Below are 10,212 nucleotides of genomic sequence, written 5' to 3' on the forward strand. Positions count from 1 at the left end.
ATTTGTCGTATAGCAATACTCTTTTTATATTTTATATATATTTTAAACAGTATCGCATACCTACTTTTTTATCTTACAAGAAATATAAGACAAAAAAGATACATGATTTATTACTTTTACAAAAAATTTAAACCTTCACGTGAGTATAATTATTTTCAATGTGGCGTAGGTAATTTATAGTAGCTAAATTTTCAATTTTGAATGTGAATGAATTACACATTTTCATTCATACATACATAAGAAGAATAAATAAATTTAGAAGTATAAATAAATTTTCATGATCTCTTGCTCACTATTAAACCTAAATCCAAAATATATTAAATTTCGTAAAATCCGTCGAAATTTATAAGAGAAATTTGCACGAGCACCGTTTATTTCCATAAACAATGTTCCTTTTTCTGCCTTTGTTTTCAAGTAAGACTCATAATAATATAACAGCTAAACATGAGATCAAATACAATTTAGATTTAAATTTTAGAACTGTTTTTATAGATTATGTAGTACCAGTTATTTTATATTAACCAGTATTACATAATGTATAAATATAAGTACAATTGCAATAAGTATACCTACATCTTATTAAAATAACATCAAACGTTCTCGTCTAATATCAAAACCTATTAAGCTTAGTTAACGCACTGAAAGTAATTACGGTTGCAACATCATACCTAGGGAGCCAAGTTTACGCTTTGCATGTTATTAATAGCTTAGGACAGGTGATGTGTGGTCAGAAATATACGACGAATGGGCAAACCCAGTCTGGGGGGTTGCCAGTCCGTCCTGCCAATTGGGTGAACGTCGTCCTAACGGAACGGGTGCATCAACCTTGCTGCGATTTCACGTAAATGCAAATAATTATGTTTCTTTTATTTTATTTAGGATAAAAATATACATCGGCAGGTATTGTACAAAGATAGACAGTAACAAGAAAGAGACGACTGCATGGCCGTGAATTTCACATAAGTAGCAATATGTGTGATATTTTTATTTTACAACAAAAATACGGACAGTATCGGTTTAACTGTTCAGATAGTGGCAAGAAAGAGACAAATGTATCTCATGAGACGATCGCGAATAACAAAATTACAATTTCTGCCCTGTAAAAAGAAGAAAGATTATCATAACCTAATTTGCCAACATACATAACACAATGAGACTGCCTGTTGAGATATAAGCTGTTTTATAAGTTACAAAGCTTCAAGGAACGTTTTTAAGCTCAAATAGCAGAAAGATGGAACATTTATAGCCCGCCGCGTAGGCGACCTTGCTCTTCAATGTTATTTTGGTCCTCGACTATATTTTATTTATTATTTGAGCTCACCGGAATGAGCCTGTAAATTAAGGTAACAAAAAATATCTGTGGCAATATCGTTTCGTGTATTTACAGTATTGTAAATTTTTTTCTTCTTTAAGAAAAAAAATCATCTGCTTTTCCAATTATAGCGCTTGCATTCAAAATCGCAATATGTGAGTATTAAGAATCATAGAGATACTATTGCTTATATACCTTATATACCTACTAGTAGAACATAATGTTCAGGTTCCTAATATATAATTAACAAAATATATTCTATCAATTAAAATAAATTCTCTCTGTTAATTGTAATTTTTTCTTTATAGAGAAAAAGGAAAATCAATGGTCGTTATGAAACAAGTTCTAAAAAGTTAAAAATTTTGAAAAACATGCAATAACTAAAACCAACAAATTAAAATAACATTATTACATGACTTTCGCAGCTGTAACTCCTCATAACTAGGAAAAGCGTGCATCTATAAAAAAAGAAATAAAATTAATGCGTTGTAAAAAATAGTAATCTGGTTTATTTCTGTGATGTTTGTTTCTTCAGGACTTTCCTCTATCTCATCCATTTTTAAAATGTATGAGGAAATCAGCTCATACAAATCTATTTACCCTTAGGAGCAACAAAACGCCATAACGAAGAAGTGATCGTCCAAACAAGGTTAGTAAACGAACTAATCATCAACAGACAGGTACGTGACGTCGTTGAGAGGAAAAAGTAGGATGAAAGCCCGAGGCCTTTAGAAGTAGGTCACGGCTGGGTAAAATACGATAAATGAGAAACGAGATTCGATATACCGTCCTTGGGATGTTAGCAGACACTAAGTCTATGCCGCATTCATCAATCTATGTCGCCGGTATTGCATCATTGCACATCTTCCCAAATATTGGATCCGATATCATATGGCACGATCCAAATTTTTTAAAGTACGTCCATAAAATTTTATAAGATGCCAAAAGTGCCTAACTTTTGGCATTTAGATTTATGTGTAGATTTTGGCTAAGATTTTAACAATTTTCTTAGGAATTGAGTCATCATAAAAATTTTATATAGGTATTGGTTTGTTAATTTTTATACAATGTACATTTTTCTCACTTTATAATGCAAAATGTATGTTTAAAATATAGATTTATTAATCATACAGATTCATAATGTCATCTCAATTCCTTAGGTTTTATTTTTTTATTAAATTACCCAAAACTTTTTTCCTTTTGAGTATAATATTATCATTTTAACGTCAATGTCTGCACAGTCCGTGATTGCAATGCTATCTCATTTAATATGCTGATAAGCGGACGAGCTAAGCTAATGTGTACTTAACGTAACTTGTAACTACAGCAAACGTTTAACTAACACTATCGATAATCTCCAAATGCACAATATAAACATCATCTACGTCATTACACGATAACGGATAAAACAATATAAACGCAATATTGATATGGAAGATAGTATTTAGTCGCACTTATTTTATAAAATAAAAATGAAAACTCATTAATATGTCAAATGCCATACAACATCATCTAGATCTTGCTATACTTTTCGACTTGATTTAAATTGAGTGATAAGCTTTTAAATAAATAGGTACGGTAAGGAGACTGGTCTACGTTACCGTTTTAACGCAGAGATTATATTTGTAGCGAACCTGAGAAATGTTATGAAATGTTTTGATCACTGAAAATAGATGCTTATGTTGCGATTACCGTAATAAAAAGCATGCTGATGAGTGTAAATATTGATGAAAATATGAGGAAACAGGGAAAAATATAGTAGCCCTAATATATATGAACCATAAAATGATGGAACCTTCTGAACGCATCATGATTAAAAATCTACCCGTGATATAATGCGTAGAGTAAACAATTTGGAGTTGGCACGCCGTCTCCTTGTGGAATGCTAACGAGAATGGCCCATTCCACGCTCGTATCGACGCTTATTCGGCCGTTTGATGAAGCTATTTACAGTTGTAATTAAACACGATACGGCTACTCTTAGGTGATTTTAATAATTGAAGCAGAAACTGTGACAGATTTCAACATTGTTTTCAACGCTTAATTCATATTTAAAACCTATAAGAGAGTAAATAAATTTCATATTTTATTATACTCTTGCAAAAATATGAGATGTAATGGTGTTTAGGTGAAATAATCATATCTTTATAAGAGTATTATTTATGATTCTTGATAATTCTCTTCTTTATCTGAATATCTTTCTCAATAATATTGATAGAAATTGTTGAAAAAAAAACTGTAGTTTCTTAAGAAAGATATATGAGACAGAAGAATACGATAAAGTTGTTTCGCAAAAGAATACGCAACATACATAATCTCAACGCCTCTCCTTATCCTTTCCCATTCATACATTTAGATAGCCAAGCAAAATAAGATTAGCGACAATTACCACTTATGATATTTTCCTTCGTGATGATAAATCTTCGATGCTCTAGACGTACAGAACGTATTTCTGTAGAACATATTTGTTTATTGTAGAGCCGGGGATGTTTGTAATGTGGTGTGCGTGTCCATGACTCCGGCAATACAGGAAATCCTGGTGCAAGTTATGTGTATACATTTATTTAAACGATACCAATCTGTTAAAAACCCGTGATATGATTTTTATTTTAATAAATCACAGATGGCGTGCCAAATTTTGTAGATGTTGGATAAAAAGTTTCTTATAAATTATTTTACGTACAAAAATAGGCCACTACTGCTCTGCTGGTTTGAGATACAAGAGTTAAAACGACTTTGGCTTAAACTTTTTTGTAATCTCCAATCTTTATCATAATTAGTTCAATTTGATTTAAAGGAAATAGTGGACATTTTAAGGCAAAAGACAATATATGAAAATAAATTTAAATTGCATAACTGCTAGCCTGACGGTACTATGCGCTATATGTATTGTCATCTTGGAGGAACGGAATATGCATCAGCTTTTGTGGTAGCATTCCTCCTGTACCTATAAAAAGCTATGAAAACTACGTTCAATATCATGTATCAATTTTTGCGTATTCTGCGAAGTTTATTTAAAAAGAAAATGTTTTTTATATTATTATTTCCAGTAAAATTAATGTTATTTATAGTCTACAGTTGCCCGCTATGACATAAAAAAAAAGAAATTAATGTTATTTATAGTCTATAGTATACAGTTATTGAAAATAATGTTGTAATTTTAAGCATTCTTGTAAACGATGTACATCCGGTACAAGATAGAGCTTTTAGTATTTCCGGGTATTTCGAGTCGTTTTAATACAAATATGCCAATCAGTCGTCGAATTCATAACTGACAGAGTCACGTGAAAATCTTATATTTTTTTGAAATGTTTGAAAAATCTGCTGTTATCTCAACACAAAATTCCACAATGAACATTAAATTAGAATTTTCTAAACATTTGTCTTTTCTTTTCCTGTTACTGTTAGTAGGTATTTTAAAGCTTAAACGTTTTTAACACAGTTTTAATAGATTCACTTTTATATTAGTATCTAACAGAGTCTATTAGACTTGATTTTGACCCACTTTAAATGGACACTTTATATCTTGATAATGATCGCCAGGACTAAATAATTTAGTTGCATGTACTTTGTATAAGAGCAAGTGAGACAAAAATTTTGTTAATCAATTTGTTATGATCGTTAAAATATTTTATTTATCTTAACAACATTTACATTCCACATTATTGTGTATTAGTTAAGTATATACATATTTAAATTGGCTATTGCAGATAATTAAAACAAATGATAACTAGTTTTTACTTTACATTGTTTTCATTATTTCAGTATTTATCTATATCTACAAATGTTATAAACGCAAAAGTTAATAGTATGGATGGATGGATAGATGTATGGATGTTTGTTCTTAGAAAAGAAGTTATGGTATCAGCATAAAATTTGGTATATATAAAGATTCGTTCGTATTAGCACACTACTTTTATTATTATGTACCGAGTGACGCCGTGGGATACAGCTTGTAGAAAACAGAAAGCACGCTCAGAACTTCTACCGAGATATAATAGAATCTAGTTCTGTACAAGTTAGATTGTATCTGACTTCAGGGACCAAAGTTTTTTTTATATAATCCTATCACAACTTTCTTAAAACATATCTATATGATTATACGCTGTCGGTCAGAAATTAAAGACGAGTCTCCCCGTCACCACGCTCGCTGTAAAATGTTTGAAACGTCGGGTTAAATAATGCAATAAATAAATCGAATTTAAAATCCGTTAAAATTCTTTCATAAGTAAATATATAAAACTAGTGTAAAATCAAACACAAGAAAATAATATGTTGTCGGTTATTTCAGAGCCTAATGTCACTCTTGCCATCTTGCTATACCTTATTACTTCTTGATTATTTAACACAGATTTTGACGTATGACTCATGAATCAATTCACATGCTTCGAGGCAATTTTATGACGGTATTCGAACTCTTTGTTAGATAATAAAGTATGTTTAAGAAAATATACATCCACGTTTAGTGTAAACATGGCATTATGTGAGGGCAACGATGAAAGGTTAATGTTCTTCACAGAGTATACAATATATTGTGACCCAATTATATGATGAATTCCCTTTACATTTTATTACGAATTTATATCATTTAGGAACATATATTTTTATTTAATCTCTACACACTATTACTATGTCTCGTATTATTCTTTGTTTCAAAATAAATTCTTTGTTATTTATATCAACATATCGATAAAATATAATGTAGACATTGACTATCTACCATTCTTGCAGTTAAATAGTCACGAGTCGAGTAAAAAGTACCTACTGGTTTTATCCAGCCCATTTCCTGATACCAGACTTAAAATAGTAGTATTCCAGGCAGGCATATCAAGATCACCTGTTACCTGCCTGTTGCGAGCACGGCGGCGCGCCCTGCAGGCCAAAACTCCCTTTGTTGTAGCCGCGCGATCAATATCCGCTCTGCTAACAACTTAACCACGTCAACGTGATACCATATATTATTAATTGTTAACTGATAATCAGTTTATTGGCCATTTTTCATAAGTTGCGTCCGACGAACATTAAGATTTATAGCCAGCGAAAATGAGTAGATTGTGAAATGAACAGGTACACTGAAGAAAATAAGCAACCTAAACAACTTAAATACTGCGTATATGAAGTTACGTAGACAATCTATATTGCAAATTTATCGTCAAATAAGTACTTATACTTTATTGAACTACCTCTAATGACAACATTTATTTAATAGGTACATAAAAATAACAAAAAAATCGGACTTTAAAACCTTTTAGATTAAATTACCCAAAATGTAATTAATAGTACCACAGAGTGTGTTTATGATTAAAATCTTTTATTTTGACAGTCACGAATAGTAACTAACGAACCTAACTACACAAAGAAAATAAAAACGACACGAATTGGCTTCAACCCTTTTAGTCCTATTTTGTATAATACCACGGAAACCTTTACAACTGCCGGGTCACGGCTACTGATAGTTGGATGCTATCCAGGTCCACTTTTCACTTGAATGAATTTAGTACACCTTTACGTGCTTAACTATTAACATTTTGTTAAGTTTATACCTTCCTTCTTAGTTCTAATTACCTACAAACCCTACAATAATTTTGAATATTTTTAAATTTTTTAAGAAGATTGCCTAAGTTGTACAATTTATATGTTTAAATTAAAATAGGAAAACAACAATTTAACAAATATAAGTCTTATAGTAGAATGCAACACAAATATAATTCTTATTTTTATCACGTTTTGTAAGCTTGTATGTTTGTATATAACCTTTAAAAACTGGGTCAAAATCGAGTCTAAACTCGATTTTGACTCAGTTTTAACGAACAGATTTAATTCAAACTTTGAACATTTATCAAGGATCGGCGACGAATTATTAGGTTATCTTATTATCCTCATGTAAACGCTATTTGTAAGAACAAATGAGACAATTTAGCGTAATATATCATTCGAGCGTGTTTTTTTTATTTCTTAAAACTATATTTATTATTTACAGTGTTATATTAAACCTTTTCTATTTTATAATTAACAAATGTAAAAGTTCATTCGATCGATTCATTCTACGGTCTACCTTTGACACGAGTATAGACGGTAAGACACAGGATCAATAATACCTATAGATAGAGTTCTCGTAACAGCAATAGACCCACTTTCGTATTGCAGCACGCCAGACATACCTACATTTTCTCCCTTACATAGACACATTTGCTCTACAAATCTAGAACCAAAATATCTGTTTTGTTATATATTACATTTACAAGTTTTCATCCAATGGTCGATATTTTTATATTCTTAGTTACATTATAAATGCGAATGTGTGGGTTTTTCTTATCTCTCTTTAAAATAAACGCGCGGACGAAGTTATTTTGGGGTAGGATATAGATATAGATAATTTCTTTCTTCCTTTTTTACTTCCTTCCCGCATTAAATATTGAGCCGTATATGAATGGTATCGTAAATGAATTAAAAATCATAACTGCTTCTTTTAATTTTACAATTTAGCGATAAGGAAAAAGAAAGTTATTTAGCCATCGTGAATATTCAATTCATCTTTACATGAAAAAAGGGTAAAAGGTAAAGTAAAAAAACAGGAATATTTTTTTATGAAAAATTTGCACATACTATTAGAAAATGTTACTACAAAACAAATGTCAAGTGGTATGTGACTTGAACTCATTAAAAAAACATTCGTGTGGATTATTATATCTACTAATTTATTTCTAAATTATCTTCATATTACAGGCACACGCATGATCTATTGTGAGTTTTGTAACTCATTGCCTTAAAGTGCAATTTGAGTGTTATATAAGATGCGATTGAATCATATAGCTAATTATTAGCATATTGCATGTAATGAGTTTATTTAGTAGCTAAATTAATAATAAATATAAATTGCAACGTTGCTTCAACCCGGTACTTCCTGTAGCATACAAATAATTCAAATCTAGGCTATAGTTACCTTGTAGAGTAAATAACTACAATAAATTTTTTATTTAAATAAATAAAAATACTAAACTCATTACGCATTGAGAACATGTTGAAAGAACTCTCTATTCAAAGACAAGTGTTAAATCTGGTACAATGTTTTCAAACTCAAACTGCACGATCACTTAATACGTTCTCAAAGCTGCTAAAGTGCTATAGAACTACAAAGACAAAGAAAGCACTCATCACAGCATGCATGGGATCCTCTTGTATCCGACTCGAGTGTAACTCGGCTTTTATTCTTCGATCTAACGAAGTATTTACTTGTGCATTTTAATAGGTAGACAGTTGGTGCCTTTAAATTTGTATTGGTGGCAAATTATACATTTTCTTCATCAAAATCCTATCATAGACACCTCATGTACTCTTATTAATACTATATTTATTATTTTTTATAAATTAACAACGATTAAATTTTCTATTTATCATATAACAGTTTATAACAGCTGACCCCTCAAACTTTAATTTACCTTACCCTTATCACTTAAAAACACACTACACACATACACAAATTTCACAAGAATCGGTCCAGTCGTTTCGGTTACGTTTTGTAACAAGCACAGCGACACGATAAATTAAAATGCATATAAATATCAATTGGTATTCGTTAATTTCGCTAAAACTCGAGAATGTCTTGACTGATTTTGATAAGTTTTTATGCATTAATAACAATAAGGAAAATGTGTAAAAAAATAAACCATGGCGTTGCAAACTTTGCCGGGTCAACTAGTTTTATGTGAAATATAAATGTTTATCTATTATAACAATTGTTAAACGGGGAACATTAGAACACAGAGTAATAGGCAATAAATAAAGGTCGTTTAGACTTTACTGTAAAAATGTACAAGTACAATCTCAAAAATATGGCTCCCGGCTCATTGATATAAGAAGGAATGTCGTCAGGTGGCTAAGTATTATTTTTGTCATGTAATGTCATTGTAGCGCACCGTTTGTATTTTAAATAGTTTTTAAAAGTTAAATTAGCTGAACATACCATACCTATTGCCAAACCCCGAGTTTTCGTGTGTCGCTTCAACGAAAATAGGTCACTGACTGTCATGCACTTACACCAATCGATGCAATACGACCAGTACTGCGTTTAGTTTATCTCGATTTAAGCTCTAATTGCTGCCACTAATTTCCTTCTTTCATACTTCCTATGCTTATCAGTGCAATGCTATGCTAACTGCTAATATAAAACATATATGCCGAAAGCTCTTATGAATGAAAATTATGTTTACCTCCCCGTGTGACCTTGAAGATGAGGGTAAAACGAGGAGGTGATGCCTGCTATTGATTTTGGAGACACGTGCACCACAGCGATCAGATGACCCAAAGGTCCCAGGTGTGCAAAGGGAATTCACTATGTTACTGACACTAACACATGACTTAGAACAATTTTGCCGCGTTGAAAGGATAAGAGCCAGCGATGGCTTTCGAAATTCGGACACGATGTTTAAAGGGTTACGGCTATGTGACGGCGAGGCGCGCACGGCCACTGACTGGCAGAGAGCTTGCCGACTGCGCGGCTATTTGCGCCCGCTTGCCGCCCGCCCCTCACGCAACCGCCCAGAGCTTTCTCTGCGCAACGCAACAAAACAATTCCTGCGATTGAGAGCTTTTACATTTCAATGACATTTCATAAGTATATAAGTATTTCTGATACACATATTTTTATAAATTCTAATTAATAATCATATGTTCAATATACCTTTAATTTTTTTTTATATTTGTGAATCGGAAATTTAAATACTGAAAAGGTAATTCTAGCCGATTGTTCAACCTCCGCCCGGGACAAACCGGGATGAAAATAAATATATCTAGACTATGTCGGTGAGGGATAAGAAATAGCTTACTATTGATAAGATCGTAGTTTTTGAGGTTACTAACTGTTAAAGAGACAATCAGACGAAAAGAAAAATGCACAAAAA

The 10,212-nt window shown here is 31.6% G+C and overlaps 1 protein-coding gene across 1 annotated transcript in view; it reads right to left on the minus strand.

Annotated features, from left to right (window-relative positions):
• The window catches only part of LOC119828175 (potassium voltage-gated channel protein Shab), a 32,544-nt gene extending 22,723 nt beyond the window's left edge, over positions 1-9,821 (minus strand). The window contains exon 1 of the mRNA XM_038350274.1: positions 9,523-9,821. The gene's annotated coding sequence lies outside the window, so the exon portion shown is untranslated. The remainder of the gene's footprint in view (positions 1-9,522) is intronic.
• Between the last annotated feature and the right edge of the window lie 391 nt (positions 9,822-10,212).

The sequence above is a fragment of the Zerene cesonia genome, chromosome 7 (genome assembly GCF_012273895.1).
Source record: "Zerene cesonia ecotype Mississippi chromosome 7, Zerene_cesonia_1.1, whole genome shotgun sequence".
NCBI lineage: Eukaryota > Metazoa > Arthropoda > Insecta > Lepidoptera > Pieridae > Zerene > Zerene cesonia.